The sequence below is a fragment of the Propithecus coquereli genome, unplaced genomic scaffold (genome assembly GCF_000956105.1).
Source record: "Propithecus coquereli isolate 6110/MARCELLA unplaced genomic scaffold, Pcoq_1.0 Scaffold112, whole genome shotgun sequence".
Taxonomy (NCBI): domain Eukaryota; kingdom Metazoa; phylum Chordata; class Mammalia; order Primates; family Indriidae; genus Propithecus; species Propithecus coquereli.
The window spans coordinates 2295003-2306900 of NW_012135192.1; the positions used below are offsets into that span (position 1 = coordinate 2295003).

General features: G+C 38.4%; 1 long non-coding RNA gene across 1 annotated transcript; it reads left to right on the forward strand.

The window, feature by feature from the left end:
- The first annotated feature begins 1443 nt into the window (after positions 1-1443).
- Positions 1444-8317, forward strand: LOC105818724. The gene is made up of 2 exons (XR_001137912.1): positions 1444-1540; positions 7788-8317. It is a non-coding gene; the product is annotated as an uncharacterized LOC105818724 (long non-coding RNA).
- The last annotated feature ends 3581 nt before the right edge of the window (positions 8318-11898 follow it).

Below are 11898 nucleotides of genomic sequence, written 5' to 3' on the forward strand. Positions count from 1 at the left end.
CTCAACTGCTTTTCGGATGCCTTTGGTTAAGGCTATTGTTTCAAAGCACAAGTGAATGTGGTTTTATCTCTTCATAATTGTGTTCTTGTGACCAGGATGGTGTGGCATTTAACCAACCATTCCCTATGTGGCTGCATTTTTTTACAAAGATAAAGAAGAAACAAAATGAACAATTTTTTTTTAATTTTTTTTTATTTCAGTATATTATGGGGGTACAGATGTTTAGGTTACGTGTGTTGCCCTTGGTCCCCCCCCCCAAGTCCGTGTTTCAAATATGTCCATCCTTCGGGTAGTGCGCATTGCACTCCTTGTGAAAATGAACAATTTTTAAAGCAATGTCTTCTTCATCCTGGTGTATTACTAAACGATGCCAGAGCGTCTCTGGCATCACTGCTGGGCTGGCTGCTCCCTTCCCCGTGGGCCTCTCAGGCGTCCCCACCGCTTGGGCAGAGGGAGGCAGAAGGTTGTTTGTGGTTTTTCAGATTTTTCTTTTTCATTGGCATGACGGTGCCCGGCAGTCTAGTCCATTCTTCCCTTTTCACCGGCATGAAGGTGCACAGTCACTTAGCGAGAGAATGGCCGGCGGCTAAAGGGAGCAACCAGGAAAGAAAGGAGCAGCCGAGCCTGGCCTTTCTCTGTGGCCTGAAACTGCCTGAAGTTAATTGCTCACATAAGAAGAATAACTGGTGGTGCTGTAATTGAATTTTTATGGAAATAAACAGGTGGCAGATTTACTATAGCTGTGGGGATAGTAGGGGGTGAAATGCTGTAGCCACATTAACCTGTTCAATTTAATAGCTTTGGTACTCACAGAAAAAAAAAAAAGCAGTGTTGCTCTTTGACTCAGTTGGATGCCAAATGTAAATAACTACAATTACCCTAGCATGCCCATGTGGTTGAGCAAAAAAGGGCATTGTGCCAGCTTTGACTTGGTTTTCATGTTTATTAATTAAGCTCCAGGAAGTTGCAAAAACAGAAGCTTTAACTCACAAAGAACCCTGGAAAGAGAGTAAGAAGAAAGAATTTGGCAAGGAGAAAACAGACCGACAGACAGACAGACAGACAGAGAAAGGCTCTGTTTACATTGACGGCACAACACAAATCTGTGGGGGAGGTACATTGCAGAAGGGTCTATACTGGACACTTCCCTCGGAAGGATGAACTGAACGCTAGCTTTGCACCATGCTGCCTCCCAGTGGTCTAGCTTTGGAAATGCATTTTCATATTAAGCAAAGAAAAATTGGAGACTAGTGAAATATGTAAAGAACACTGTTAGCTTATTAACATACCTAACTTTTACTTTCAAGCCAAACAATAAAAATGAGAGTTTGTGTTGACATTTTTGCCGATTTTCCTTCAGGCAAAAGCATGTAATATGTATGTATATGTGTATATGTGTGTGTGTGTGTGTGTGTGTGTGTGTGTGTGTGTGTATCTCAACAGGGATTGAAATATATTTCAAAGAAAAAAATGATATTAATAAGAGATTAATAAGCACATACTATCAGGGAGGCACCACACTAGCACTGTGAACACTAAGGTCAATAAAATGTGGGCATCGTCTGCCAACTTCCCCAGGTTTGAGTGGTGGGCAGATTCCCAGATAAGGACTTTAAACATAAAACAGAGTTCGCTCAGTACTAAAAAGCGTACAAAGAGAAATGAGAATGAGGGTGAAGTGGAAAGCATCAGCAGCTCCTTTTATAAATTAGAAGCATTTTACATGTTATTTGAATCACCTGATCAAATACCTAATACTCAAGATTATCAAAACCAGAGGAATCCAGCCAACCATTGAAATTGAACTTGGAATGTTTTGGTTTTGTTTTTACTACTTTATTTTTTTTTTTCTTTCTCTCTTTTTTTTTATTTCAGCATATTATAGGGGTACAGATGTTTAGGTTACGTATGTTGCCCTTGCCCCCCCCGCCCCCTAAGTCCGAGTTTCAAATATGTCCATCCTTCAGGCGGTGCGCATTGCACTCTTTGTGTACGCATATACCGGTCCCCTCCTCTCTCCTCCCCCCTCCCCCCTCCCCCCTGCCCAACATCCAATAGATGTTAGTCTTATATGTGCATTTATGTGTTGATCAGTTAATACCAATTTGATGGCGAGTACATGTGGTGCTTGTCTTTCCATTCTTGGGATACCTCACTTAATAGAATGCATTCCAGCTCTATCCAGGAGTATACAAGAGGTGCTATAAGGAACAATGATGATACAGCACCTCTTGTTTTTACTATTTTAGATTAAGCTTAAGAAATGAGAGAGCCTGAAGGGTACTCTCTTTTTCTATCAGTTTTGTTTTAAGCCCATAAACCTTTGGTAAATCCTTGCTAAGTCTATCACACTGTACTGACCGCAATGCAGGGGCACCTTTACCGTAGATGCTGGAGTCCTTCAGTGCACGGTCCCAGGCTCTTTCCTATTTACTCTTCGTTTCCTCCATATCACTGACCTCACTTTCCATCTATGGACCACTGACTTCCATAATTATTTTATCTCCAAACCGGTTCTCACTCCTTATCCTCCTGTCTAATTTCTCACTCAATTTTTTCAGGTCTCTTAAATACTTTACAGATCCAAGATCATTGGCCCCAATTTTATTCTCATTCAGTATATATGACTTCTATATATACATGATATGTATCTTGCTATACAAGCCAGAAATGTGAGAATATTGCTTTACATATTCTACTGCCTTGTGCCCAATATTCAATCCATCACCAACAATGCATCACCAATACTATTAATATCACCTCCTAGATATCACATAAATCCATCTACCTATTTCCACATCCATACAACAAACTCTCACGTGCATTCCCACACAGCTTAATAACATATCTTGCCACTCTCTGATCATAAGCCATACTGCAACTAGAAAAGTCTTTTAAATATCTAATCATGATATCTTCCCTGCTTAAAACTATGTACTTGATTTCTCAATGTTCTTAAGACAGGAGAAAATACTGCAAGTTTGGCCCCCTGTCTACCACTCCAATCTGCTCTTTTGTCATTCTACCCCTCACACTCCACACTCTGGGTATACTGTCTTCCATTCAGTTCCCAAGCACATTATTCTCTCCCTCTATGGAGTCATTACACAGATTTTTCTGTCTGTGGTTTTTAACACCTACCTCTGCCTTAGAGCTCATCTAAAGTGTCACTTGCTGACTTTTCCCACCTTTCTTGTTCCCTCCTCCAAAAATCCCTACACACACACACACGCACACACGCACACACACACACACACACACACACACAACCAGGACAATAGGTTCCCCTGTAACACAAGCTCATGGAATTATCTTGAGCAGTTCCAGTCTAGTTTGTACCATTAAAATATTAGCACTACAAAAGCAGAGACCATGTCAAGGTTTGCTCATCATTGTACCCCTGACTCCTAACACAGAGCATGAATCTTGGTTGGTACTGAATAAATATTTGTTAAATGGACAGCCAGGAATACAATTTATAATCACTCAACATCTCCATGTCTTCTAAGCCTGTACACCTTCTGCACAGACTGAAATAGAGACAAGAAAAAAACATCAACCCAACATCTTTCATGCTTTTGCTAATATTTTTAATTTTCCTGATTCACCCATGGATGCAATATTGTTTGGGATTTAAGTACTTTAGTAGGTATGGACAAGTCCAGAAGTTTGGCATTTCCTATCATAACAGCTCTTCTTCACAGTTCAGGGATCCAGCTGGGGATTCTGCCAATTGCTTAGGAGACATATTCTACTTATGTACTCAGAAAAATAGCCACAAGACTGGACTACCTAGGGGCCAACTCAGATCAAAACTCAATTTATATCCTGAAGTACCATTTGTCATTCTGATCAGTAGAGACAGCGTGAGTCTCAGTCTTCAGGAATTAGTGTACCTCAGAGTTAGTGTTTAACAATATCCCAAAGCTCTTGTTATTTCCCTTTTCTGGGGTATGTTTACTGTATGCATTTTTACTATAAAGAACTTTATAGCTCCTTTGCATTCTATTCACATTCTATTGCATTCTATTCACATATAGCTGATACCTGGCATGAAATCTCTGTGTAGCCAGATTCCAGGATATATTTTATCAGCATGACCTGAAATGCAAGCAGTCTATTTTTGTCACAAAGTCAAAACAATAACATTTTGTACCTTAAAATGTTTATATGAAAGTTGACCCCTAAAAACACATTACCCTTAGAATGTAATATCAATGTTCACGATGCTTGCTAGGTCATTGGTATAAAAGATCAGTAGCTCTTTGGAGTTCTTTCTCTAAAATGATAGCATTTCCTAGAAATTCTGAATAAACCCCAAGCAAAGAATAGGCAAACCAGATTAAGAACTGTTTATCTGCAATACTAGTAAATAACCACAGATTGTTTGCTGAAGGCTAGAAAGAAGATTTATTGCACATACGGGTGATATTATTGTTGAATCCATCATCAAAGAACTCTTGCTTATGGAACTAACTCAGGTCTGAGAATTGGCAGAGGATGAGCAACTCTCTGTAATAGTAACTTATGCAAGACCTGTGCTTCCCAGTCGTGGAGTGTTTTCCATAACACAAATCAAGAAGGACTAATGTACTAGCACATGATTCAGTCAAGGCACCCGATGATTGGCCAAGCACTACCAGAGATCCCTGTGATTCAGAACATTGTGATGGATGAGCTTGCCCTTGCCCTGCTGGTTATTATGACAACCACTATAGTTTTGCCTCTTAACTCTGAATACTGCCACTTGACCTCTGCTACCCTAGAATAGTTTCCTCCTCGTTTCTACTGGGGAAACCACTCCAAATGAGGCATCTGCCACCAACGTCCCCAGCCTAGGAAGAACAGTAGCACAAACTCTTTTCAAAACTGCTGCCATTCCCCTCACCAACACGTTTCTCAAGACCGCGATAGAGAAATTATCTTCTAGACCCTTTGAGGGAATAAATTAGGGTAAAGGTAATTTGAATATGATAATTCCACCCCAGAATACTTGCTACTCTTTCCTGTATTATATAAGGGATTTCTAGGATCTCAACTTCCCTGTCTCAAGCCACCAATGAACCCAAATTATAGTCAAGCAAATGAACCAGGAATCAGACCCGTGGCAGCCACTCTGGGTAACACTTTTCATACAAAAGCTCAGATTGATACATCCGTCCTTTTGTAAAATTATACTTTACCTATCCAAGGTCAATCACTCTCAGGAATCATTATCATTCTTACACATGGTCCCAAGTTTTGTTATTATAAAATGGAAGAAGAAAAAAAAGAAACCTCTCCATTCAGGTTTTACAATGCAATTGAATTCTCTGGGCTATGATGGGATCTAACCACTACTTAGAAGCTCAGAGATAAGAGGAGGTTGGGGATGGGGCAGTTGGTGGTTCTGAGTAGTAAACTGATTCTCCCTTGCAAAGTCAACCCCTAAGGAAAAGGAATACATCCTCCAAGCAAGAAAAGACAGTCCTATCAAAGAAAGGAGAAGTACTTCTGCCTTTCCCAAGAACAGTAATGTGCTGGCAAATGTTTAACAATCCACTCTTCAGCATGAGAGGAAGCCTTGATTTGTAGCATTTCAAATACTTCTACTGTGGCTGACTTCAAGTTGTCATCACGACATCACTGACACAGAGTCAGAGAGAGATAAATGCAGTTGGCTCTCATGAGCTAGCAAGAGCTGGCTCCGGTGCACCACCACAGAGGGGGAGAAGACCTTTAAGTTCAAATCTTTGAAATCATCTCACGTTGTCTGATCCTGATACTTAGGATCCCACGCTTTTCTGACCATTGCTCTCACTTCCACGTACAAGAACCTACAAGGTCGTAAACTTGGCTGCTCTTACCATTTGGCAGCTATAACATTAAACTTGGGAGTTTGATAATCGCCTATGTGGAAGTTGAAAGAAGCTGAGAGAATTGAGAGTCTTTTGGCATTGTTAGAGTTCTGGAGATTCAATCTTTGCCGTAATTGAGAATTTAAGGAGATTAACTTATCATTTACCTTTATTCTTCAGCTATTCAGTGCTCTCAAAATAGCCCCTGCATCCCTATAGTCTTTTATTTCATATTTTTAAAGACAGTGGCAACTTGGTTTTCCAAAAGCCTCGTCTTGAATAAGTATTCCGTTCCAAGGGAATTTTTCCTTCCAGAGACCAGAGGGCGTGTTTAATTAGCTCTTTCACCACTGCATGCAATGGGCTGCCAGAGTCCTGTCTCGGAGGACTAATAGGATTTCATTCTTTTTGCCTCTAGCCAGAAAATCAGTCCTACATTCTTATGTCTCACTCCACTTTTCCTAAGACTCCATTACATTAAACCCGTACTCAGGTACCATTTTCTGTAACGGTGAGTTTTTTAATTCAAAGAAAGATAAACCAAATATGTTTCAATTAAGGCAAAGATGTTAGTTAACTCATAGGATTATGTGAAACTTAGAAAATGAGGCTCAGAAAGTGTTAATAGGTGGGATCCAAGGGAAACATTACATAGAAAAGTCTAGATTGGGACACTGAAACTCTACAGCCAGCACCATCCCCCCGTCCCAGTCTCTGCTGCTGCCGCTGCTGCCGCTGCTACTATGGCTCTGTGAATAATTTCTCCTCCGTCCCCAGATGGGACCATCTGACTGCCAAGCCAAGACTACACGCCTGTGTCCTCTCTGCCTGGATATAGAAACACAGAGCATCTGATCTCTTCATCCCTGGACATAAAGCCCTACCTCCCGCCAAGACTTGAAAACTCTATGTAGAAAGAGTGTTCAGATGCCCAATAGTCCAAAACTATCACAATTGCACTCCACAGATAGGAATTATGGCTTTCACAGAACAGCTTCAAAGAACGAGGGAGCAGAAAGTGAGACTACAATAGAGAGAGGAGTAAATTAAATGAAGAACAATAACAGGAACTGTAGACTAATCGTTCAAGAAGTTTTTAGAAACAGAAGAGAGAGCAGCGTGAAGGGCAATGCAGGTGTGGAAGTCATGCGTTGTTTCTTTTCCTTTATAAGGGGGCAAATGCAAGTCAATCAGAGGGTGCACTATGAGAAAAAGGCTGGATATTTCAGGGTAAAATTAAGGAAAACACGTGTTTGGATTAACTTTATAAAAGAGGAGGGTAACTATTTTCTGAAATAGGGGAGAAGGCAAGAATTAATGAAATAATGGTATTGTAAATCAGAGGGAGCCAGGTTATAGTTATTTACTAAAGGAGATCAGGCAGCCGTGATCTTTTCACTTTAATAGGACACAAGAGCAGTGTCCAAAGTTTAAGGAATAAAGCGGCGTTAGAAACCCAGGCTGAATGAAAAACATTTAGAAAAGCCTCTGTGAAAAGTGGTAGTGAACTACTAGTGGAATTGAGGGCCATGTCCTATCTGAATTCCTAAAAAGCCGTTTAATAGTAGTCACTGATGTTGGGCTGATAGATTTTTTTCCACTGGGGAAAAAACGCATATGCTAAATCCAGCTTCCCCAGCCCTAGTAAAAGCCTTCAATGTGATTATACAAACAACAGAGGCAGACGATTTTAGCCACACACCCCCATTCATAAAATGCACAAATATTCACCTTCTTTTAGTTACAGTAAGTAGAATAAAATATTGCACAGGGCTGAAATGATTGTGACAAATGATAAATGAGTACCAAATACAGCTGTCTGTGGCAGATTTATCTGTGGCTTTGTGGTGTCTTTGATGCCTAAAGGAACTAGAATTTAACCACCCATTAAGAGTCCAGATCAGGTCTGGGATTCACCTTGGTCTTTTGAGGTTTGTCCGTTTTCCACAGAATCTTCCAGATGCATTTTTATAATGATACTATATCAGGCTACCGAGATCAACTGCCAAAGCCCAATCTGCCACAGGAATCTTCCTAGAAGAAAAGAATGTTTCATCGGAGACAGTCATTCATCCTAGCCCACACCTCTCCTGCTTCTGATCTTCCACTGTTAAAAGCATAACGCACTGGAGGAAGATTGTGCTATATTTCATGAGTGCTCTGTGCCGCCACCAAGGGACAGTCCCATCTGTTATTTGCTCTCAGCTTTGCTTACTGATAAAACAGGAAGGACAGCTTGCTGATGGGCTCTTTGAAGCAAATGGATTCTCTCTTTCCTGCAATTAATGTTTATAAATTATTTCTACAGTAGACAGCATGTATGGTACCATGATTTCAAAATTAGTTTCAATAAATTAAGGGCCTGCATTCATTACAAGAGGAGCTTGATGACAATGCAACTCATGGGGTTTACTGTTGCACTCTACCTTTCGTGAAAATTGGGGCATGAAATCAAACACTCTCATTAATTCTGCTGATTATCAGCCCCTCGTAAGAAGATCTTAAGATCGTATGTTCAGTTGTTGAAATTTCGTCTTATGTATAGGATACGATCGAGTTCTAATTTTTCACAGAAAACAGGATTCTGAACACTTCAAAATTTCAGAGACTTGGTTAATAGCCTTTTGGCTGCAGCAAAGGGAAATGGCTTATGAGAACAAAGCACAAATATAACTGAAGTGATTTTTTTTTCCCCAGAATTATTCTGTTGTTTTAATCACACCATTCTTAGAGGGGAGAAATAATTGTATATTTTATAAACTCTGCACTGCTTTAAAGGGATTTCCACAAACTTAGAAGATGAATCTCTTTTTCTAAACTGGAAAACATTCTTTTGATTCAGCTTTTCATGTTTCCTTTCTTTCCCTGGCATATTATCTATGCATATTTGTCTGTGTTTTCTCTATAAACTAAGTATGCTCTCAAGTCAGAAAATAGTATATTTTCTTAGGAAAAAGTGCCCATGACATTTTTATTAGGATTGCCACTTCTAAAGTTTCGGGCTGGGAATTTTAATTTCCAAGCAATGCCAATCAGTTTGAAGTAAAGTTGTCCCTCGCCATCCATGAGGGAATGATTCCAGGACCTTCTCCGGACACCAAAATCCATGGATGCTTGAGTCCCTCATATAAAATAGCATAGTATCTGCATATAACCTACACATATCCTCCTATATACTTTGAATCATCTCTAGATTACTTATAATATCTAATATCATGTAAGTGCTGTGTAACTAGGTGTTATGCTCTGTTGTTCAGGGAAAAGTTATAAGAAAAAAAAACCACCTGCACATGTTCAGTACAGATGCGATTTTTTTCAGAATATTTTCAGTCCATGCAGAACCCAGGGCTCCTAAGGGTCAACTGTGCAAACAAGAAAAAAATGGAATGTGATTTCTAAAGATACCAGGTAGACAAAAAACGCCTTTGAGCAATGAAAGACTCATTAAAAGACTCTTAAAAGCCCAAAGAGACAACCATCACTTTATCCTTGTATGAGATACATAGAGAAATAGCACACCTGCAAGGAGGGAGGATCAAGGGAGAAGAGGAATACCAAGATTTCTAGCTGAAAAAAAATAATACAGCATTTTACCTGAAATACCAACTCCTTAGTATATATTAATAAAAATGAAATGAAAGAAAAAATTACTGGGACATGGAAAAAGAAAAATAGACATGAAGCCTCCCCATACCATTAACAGATGTATTTAGGAGAAGCAATTTTATAATAATGCAGGCCAGCGGTATTGCACTCTCTGGCATTTCATTTTATACTATAATAATCTATAGAAAACATGATCTGTGTTGCTTGTGCTCATTACACCATGAGAGTAAACTAGAAAGCATGGCAGACATCCAAAAACTACAACTAATAGTACAATATACAATAAATTAATTTTTTAAGATTAACTTTAGTGAAATTTGAATTGCAATTTTCTCTATCAACTCCATCATTCAATGAAATGTGAGACAAGGCCCCTTTGAGACCACACACATTAAAAAAGAGTGGAAAGAATAAAATATTCAGGGAGGTTTTAGTTATGATTTAATCTGGTATATTTATTTATTTTTTAACCTTCCAGGTGCTCAGCCATTCTTGGGAGATTGAAGTGGTATTAAAAACAGCACTGAATAAGTGGAAAAGTGATCAGAAAGCAATAGAACACAGTTATGAAGAGACGAAGTTGAGTCCAATTATTTTTTTAAAATGCCTTCAGTAGGATTAAAAGAAATAATTACCAGCAAGGTAATGATATTGTTAAAAAGAGCAAGAAGATTACTGGCCTATGTGTGATGAATAAGACCAATGAAATAATTTTTCTATTGAATTTAGGCATTTCTCTTTGGGGAAATTTGAATAAGTTGGAAGCCATTGGAAGGATTAAACATTCAGTAAAACGGTATGATCAAATTATATTCCTTAAATCATCCAGGTGATAGAAACATTCACAGAGGTTAGAAGAAAGAATAGTATAAGGTATAAGACATATTTTTAAAAAAGAAGAAAAGAAAAAAACTAACATGCATTGAACTTAGAGAATGTCTACCATGTAACAGACTTCAGCAGGAAATATTGACTCTGTATTTTAAGAATTTCTAAGAACACAGTCGTTTTAAAAAAAATTGAGAATGTAATATGAGAGACTGAAGTCAAATCTAGGGAAACATACACAGAACCTGAAAGACACCAATCTTTCTTCTAGTCTTTATAAACACTTGCACTGTTACCTGTTTCCATCAGTTTGATGCCATCCTTCTTACTGGTCTATTCATGATGATCAGTCCTATTATTATCCCTATGATACCATTTGGAAAACAAATGTATGTGCTTAGCAAATGGACCAAATCGTGAGTCAATGCCTTTTGCTCCAGAGTTGGCAGATTTGGTTACTCCTACACTTAACTAGTCAATGTTAAGGGGGAAAAAATGTTCTTTTTTTCCTTTGAAGAAAATTAAATGCCTGTTTTCAGTGAACTAAAAATAATCAAGGCATCTACTATGCAATTTTTGTATGGACGTTGACCCATGTTTAAGGTTGACTAGGAAGATATAATCACTGGCTACTAAGAACAAGTAGTTTTCTTTTCATACGGAATTTTTAAAGTTTCTAATGCTTTATTTTAGAATTTTCAATTTTCTAATGGAGGGACATATGGAAAGTAAGCAGCATAGGGCTAATATTCAGGAGAAAGACTAAATTCTTAAAGAAAACATCATGGTATGTGACTATAAAGGAACAAAGTTGTTTACGCATTAAAACTACCTAGCATTCAAATGGCTATTTTTCTTCAAAGTAACCTTCCCAAGAAGCTATTATTCCAGTGATAACTTTGTTCTAAGTGTTTTGAAAACACCACTTTTGGAATTGACTTTGTATGCATTTCCAGTTATACAAGAAATTTGGCACTAAATTCAGCTTTGCCATATCCCATGTAATAGCTCGAATTCTGCTGCATCCCCCAATATATCAACATTACTTTTATTTACTCAGAATATTTGCTGCCTCCTCATTTCATTCGCAGAACCATCTAATTAAATTGAAGGATTAAAAAAGAAAAAAAACATCATGGTGAGAACTACTAATTTAAATACACATGCATGATCCCTATAATTTTGCATCATAATGTCCTAAAATAAACTACACGGGTGGTCGTGAACTAACCCACTAATCCACTCCTATTTCACTACTGATTTGGTTACACGCGGATACATGGTATCAACAGATAATTGTTTAGGAGGAAAAGTTGCCCACACACCCCAGCTGCAATGTCACAAGCTAGTTAAATATATTTTGGTGCTCAATTGTCACTTTAAGCCATCTCAATACTAGTGCAAATTCTGCAGCCAGCTTGGAACTATTCCTTACTCCTGGCATAGTTGTTTGCAATTCAAAGAATGGTAATGTTCCTCCATTTAGGAAGGCAAAAATTTAAGGATCAAAACTTCTTAAATTATAATCTCCAAGCTGAAAAGTACCTCTCATTTCTTATCATTATGAATAAATTATTTGTTCTTTAAAAATTGTTAAAATATTGGCTGATGGAGTGGCATGGCAGAT